We start from the raw sequence: 6,584 nt of genomic DNA, 5'->3' as shown, positions 1-6,584 counted from the left end.
AAAATTGTGAAAATCAGATGAAAAATCCAAAAAATCGTGAAAATCGTACTTTTTCCCACAAAGCAAATTTTTGGGAAAATTTAATAATAAATAAGTGCAAAGAACCCGAGCGGATTTGACCGGACTTTGTAGCAGAAAATATTGAGATAAATTTGGACTTTTATAAATAAACCCCTTTATGTTCTGTGCACAGAATGAGAATTATGGATAGTGATGAGCAAATCTGTTCCGTTTCGTTTCACCAAAAATGTGCAAAGTGCATTAAAGTTAGTGATGGGGGAAAAAATTACGAAACGGCAAAAAAATTTGCAAAGCGCGTTGAAGTCCCTGGGCGTCAAAATTATGTTGATGACACATGGCAATTTGTAAACAAATGACAATTTTTATGCGTGCGTCACTACGCACCCATCACTACTCAAAGTCAATAGGAGTTTTTTTGTGGTCACTGTGTAACTTTTTCAGTGAACAATACTTACAAATTTACTTAAGGTAGAATATCGAGGGTTAATTAACCCTCGATATCCGACTGTCGAAGTTAAATCCTTCGACTTCGAATATCAAAGTAGAAGGATTTAAATCCTTTGAATCAAATGATTCGAAGGATTTTACTCCATCGATCGAACGATTTTTGTTCGACCAAAAAAAGATAGCTAAGCCTAACATTGACTTCGGTAGCTTTTAGGTGGCAAACTAGGGGGTCGAAGTTTTTTCTAAAGAGACAGTACTTCGAATATAGAATGGTCGAATGGTCGAATAGTCGAATGATTTTTAGTTCGAATTGTTCGATTCTAAGTCGTAGTCGAAGGTCGAAGTAGCCCATTCGATGGTCGAAGTAGCCAAAAAAAACATTCGACATTCGAAGTTTTTTAACTCTATTCCTTCACTCGAGCTAAGTAAATGGGCCCATAGTTTATGAGCATTTATTCACAGCAAAACCTGGTGAAAAATGTCACTCATTGCTATGGGTTAACATAATCAACAGGACAGTTTATATTTGCTCATATTGGTTTGTATTTACTTTATTCAAAGGTTGCCAGTCTGAAAAGATATTAAGTTATTGAGTTATTTACTAAAATCTGAATTTATCTCACATTTTATTTTAAAAAACCACGACCAAACTCCCATGCCCAATTTAACCCAATTTATTAATAAAATAACCTTAATTAATCGAGAAAAAACTTGATAAAAACGAGTGAACACGCCAAATCACTCTATGGTGGATTTTTGGATTTGGGCTTTTTGCAGCATCTGAGTATAATAAATCTCAAAAGATTTGAGTTTTTTGCCCCAAAAAACCCAACCAAATAAATTCAAGGTTAAGTAAATAACCCCGTAAATGCAATTGCAACTCCCAGGCTCTGACGGCAATGAAGGGAGTTGTAGTTAAACAGGTGACTGGCATGCAATTGATTGGACATGTTTGCCCTGAACATCATTTTAAGGGGGTTATTTATTGAATGTCGAGTTTGTGAGATTTTTTCTATCTTGAATAAACTCACAATTGAAACAAACTCGAATGTTTACTTATTTACAGTATGAAAAATTAGAATGTAAAAAAACTTGATTGAATGCAATCGGGAAAAATGTATCAAGTTCATAGGCTAAAAAACCATGAATACTTCAAATTTATTGATTTTTGTGCAAAAACCAGTCTAAAACAACCAAAAATCATGAATGCAAAAAACATCTTCAAATGTATAAAGGGACCTCTGCCATTGACTTTTACATGAAATTGAGTATTTTCAGATTCGGACCTTAAGCAGATTGAGAGCATAATAAATCTATATTTTTTTTAGTTTTTTTATACAATCTTTTTTAGTTTTTTAGTGAAACTAACCTTGAAACTTGAATTTCTTGATAAAACACAACTCACAACTTAATAAATAATCCCTTAAATCTTGGCACAAATATTTTGATTCCATATAATGTTTTATTTGCTTATTCTTCTGAATTGATGATCTCTATATTTGTGCTTGTATTCATCTCATATTGACAGATCACACACATATATCACAAATGTAAATATATATGTTCTTCTTTTTTAGTAGAAATCATATTTGTGACTTGTGTACCCTCTCTGCTTTGTTTTATTCAGCTCAGGCACAACGTTGGACAATGACACACATTCTGACGTGGGATCAAAAATCAAACTTTCCACTCTGCTCTAAATTTTGATTACACATTCCCCTTTGTCCAATGACAAAGAGAATTTATATAAATCAGAACAGGTAATGCTGACCAGGATGCTACTATCCTACTGCTTTACTACCAAATAAGCAAATGAATATTGTAGGGGGGCTATGTGCTAGAGGTAAGTTCCATGTTATGTTATGTTATGTCAAAATATGTGAGTCACTGAGTGTATTAGAGCAATTTTATTCTGGAAATCACAGTGATGCAGGGCCGGAACTAGGGTTAGGCAGAGTAGGCACGTGCCTAGGGTGCAAGAACCTCCTCTGCCACCTCCCCAAGTCTTGTCCCCTCTCTCCGACTGTCTGTTTGCCCTTGAATTAATCAAATGTTTTAATTACAACAAGATTGATCTAACTCCCATCCCTGAATTTAACTCATTACTTAACTAAACTACTCAGTGCCAGGCACCTGCAAAAATACTCTTCGGAGGGTCCCGGTCCTCACTCTCAGGTAGGAGAGTGGCTGGGGAGGGGGGTCTCTGCAAAAAAGGAGTGTTGTGGGAGCACGCCATGGCTAAGTAAAAATATATTTAAATACAATGGAAGTTCTACTGATATGGCCAAATTGAATACAAACATTCAGAAAAAGAGGAGGAATTGATCAATGCACTTTCCCTGGTCCCCTGTCTAATTAGTAATCTAGTATCTATACAAGTGCATGTAACAGGAGTTTTTAGTTACAAAGTCATAACGTTAAGGTAAATCCCATATGGTGGTTCCTAACTATTTACCTCTTGTCATGGTTGTTAGGAGTGCTCCGTAGGGCTAAGCGGTGCTCCCGTTGCTTTCGGCACCACATTCAAGATGTCGGCCACATGGGTTGCGGCGCCAGCGCCATGATGTTGGCGCGTAGATGCATGACGTCATGACGCTGCACTTGGTATGTATTTCAATTTAAATAAAAAGACGCTCAGGACGTTCTGAAAATTCGCCAGCAACGGCTTCACTCACATTACAACACTCTGCCAGACATAGATTCACCAGGACAACGCTAATTCACTAAAATCTGAAGTTGCACCCAGGGCGCCGAACGCTGGCGAAGTATCATTAGCGTTACTGCGGCAAGCAAAGCGAAGTTGCACTGGCGTTGGCTAAAAAGACGCCCAGGACGTTCAATGCCCGAATATAGGTCCCAAATACTGGTGTTCCTGGGTGTTCCCAAATGAATTATTAATCATTCTCTGGACTTTCTGACCCTTGGGGGCACATTTACTATGGGTCGAATATCGAGGGTTAATTAACCCTCGATAAATGAACCTCGAAGTTAAATCCTTCGACTTCGAATATTGAAGTCGAAGGATTTACCGCAATTCATTTGATTGGTCGAATGGTCGAATAGTTGAACGATTTGTAGTTCGAATCATTCGATTCAAAGTCGTACTCAAAGGTTGAAGTAGCCAATGCGATGGTCGAAGTAGCCAAAAAAAGATGTCAAAATTTGAAGTTTTTTTTATTCTAATCCTTCACTCGCGCTTAGTAAATGTGCCCCTTGGTATTGACTTTGATCCTGTGCTGCCTGCCTTTGCACTTTTGTCTGAACCTGACCATGTTTATTCCTAACCCTTTGAATACAGCAAATCAGATTTTAACCCTTGGACATCTTTTGGGGGCAAATTCACTAACCTTTGAAAATTCACCAGCGACGGCTTCACTAACATTGCAACACTTCGCCAGGCATAGATTCGCCAGGACAACGCTAATTCACTAAAATCTGAAGTTGCATCCAGGGCGCCGAATGCTGGCGAAGTAGCACTAGTGTTACTGCGGCAAGCAAAGCGAAGTTACTCTGGCGTTGGCTAATTTGCATACGGAGGGAAGTTAAGTTCAATGGACGTATATGTTGCAGCCAATACATTACATTACACAAGCCCGGGAAACCTTAATAAAATAAAATAGAGTTATTATATTGCCCTACACATGATCGCAGTGTATAGTTTATGTGCCATATGTTAGGAAATGTAGGGGGGAAGCCGGTTACCCCAGAAAAAATGTATGATTTTTTGCTGCCCATCACCCTGAAAAATGAAAAGTCGCCAGCGTTTTCTGCAAAAATTTTCAACTATTTTTTGAGGAAGTCCTTTCTACTCTATTGCACTTCGCCTGGTCTGAGGTGGCGAAGGCAAGTCTGGCGCAAGAGGTAACGTTCGGTAAAATCTGCATCTTAGTGAATTTGCATAGTTACTGTACATCCATTCAGCAGGGTGCAACTTCACTAGGCGTAAGGGAGCAAATTACCGCTAGAGTCTATCTCCTACGCTAGCGAAGTTACGCCAGCGAGCATTAGTAAATCGGCGAAGTAACAAAATTACGTCACGCTGGTGAATTTTCGCTAACGTTAGTGCCCTTTAGTAAATCTGCCCCTTGGTCTGGACTCTTCCGCTATTGGAGCAGCACGTCCCCTGACAATAGTATTCAAAGGCTGGCACCTCCCTGCATGGTAGAATTTCCTGGGAAATGTGTCTCCTGACCTAGGCATTGTTTCAGTCAGACGGCTTAGTCCTCCCACACCATTAGCTGTTAGAAAAGAGAGATTGCCAAGACCACAGAATTACTTCCACAGGCTCAATCCTCCCCCGCTTGCAGCTTTTAAGAGAGAGGGGGGATCTCTACAGTTATATAGGAATAAATCCCTGCCATCCAGGCCCTACTGTCCCCGGGACCCCGCACGACCACGAGGTCTGCTTCCTCTAAAGCAAAAACGACGGTTTTTTTCGGGGTTTTTTGCACTGAAACCCCGAAATCATCGAATATTGGTACGGACATCAGAGCAGGCACTGGAAACTTCCCCATTGACTTATACAGGACCTCGAGAGCTTTTAGATGCCAGGGTTTCGGATTCACAGTTTTTAGACCATCGGACACATCTCCACAAATTGTATTTGTTTTTTTTTTTGCTCCAAAAACGACTAATTATTTGAGGTTTGAATATTCTCTAAGAGTGCATTTATCAAAGAGTGAATTCTCACTTTCACTCGTTAATAAACCGGTTTTTAAAAATCCTTAATAAATGAATAGAGAGTGGAGTAATTTCACCCTGGTAGACTGTCTTGTGCTCTAAATTCACTTTTTGGTAAATATGCCCTTATGTCTGAGTAGTTTCTGAAGTTTGAATATTTATAAATCTGCCTCTAGGGTTTGGTTGCACAAGGCTACAGCATAGGGGCATATTTATCAAAGAATGAAGTTAGAGATCACCAGTCCACTAGAATGCAATTGTGCCACTCTCCATTAATTTCAATGGGATTTTGAAGAGTATTTATCAATGAGTGAAAGTTCCATTGATTCCCTAATGTGCCACCGCCCATGGATTCCCAAATGGGCGCAGGCATCACCTCGCTAGTGAAGGAGATAGACGTTTGCGTTGCTTCGCACTCTGACGCCAGGCAAATTTTGCTCTGGCAAACGGACGTAACTGCGCGAATTCACTAATATGCGGATTTTACTGATGGTTACCTCATTTGCTAGAGTTGTCTTCACCAGCTCAGACCAGGCAAAGTGCAATGGCGTCCATCGGACTTCCTTAATTTTTAGTGCAAAAAAAGTCCCAAAAACGCTGGCGTCTTTTCCTTTTTTCAGAGTGATAGCCTGCAAAGGTCCGTAAAAATTTTTTGGGTAACCGGGTTTCCCCCTACATTTTATAACATATGGAATATAAACTGGCCTCATGTGTAGGGCATTATAACAACTCTATATTATTTCAATTATGCAAATTAGGCAACACTAGCGCATCTTCGATTTGATTGCCCGAGTAACACTATCGAAAATTTGCCAGTGTTCGGCGTCCTGGAAGCAACTTTGTACTTTAGGGAATTGGTGTTGTCCTAGCGAATTTACACCTGGTCGAAGTGTTGCGATTGCTGCGAACCCGTCGCTAGCGAATTTTCGCTGGTTAGGGAATTTGCCCCTTTGACTCTATTTTTACTTACACAGCATATTAAGTGACAATATCAAAGAGTATATTACAGCAAGCTCCATTCTCACCTTTTGATAAATATGCCCATAAAAATCCTATACAAGTGAATAGAGAGCTGGAGAGTTCTCCTCTGGTGAACCGTAGGGAACTCTTTTTACAATTCTAGATTAATATGGCCCAAAGATCATTAGGTCACAGGCCATGCTGTATTCTCATAAGGGAATTATTATCTAATTCAAGGGCTATAAAAATAAGTTGTTGGCCAGATAGCCTGCAGCAACATTAGTGCAGCAAAGACTGAAATTGGAAGTCCCTAATGCTTTCAAAATAGCAACCACAATTATGGAACTAAACCTACTATAAGGGGCCGATTTACTAAAATTCGGATTTCCTTTTTTTCACAAATTGTATTTTTTTTCTCTAAAACTCAAAAAAGTGTAAAAACCACAAAAAAAGTGTCACTTTTTATATTCAGATCT

Source organism: Xenopus laevis, chromosome 6L, assembly GCF_017654675.1.
Source record: "Xenopus laevis strain J_2021 chromosome 6L, Xenopus_laevis_v10.1, whole genome shotgun sequence".
NCBI lineage: Eukaryota > Metazoa > Chordata > Amphibia > Anura > Pipidae > Xenopus > Xenopus laevis.
Note: the sequence above shows the minus strand (reverse complement) of the source record.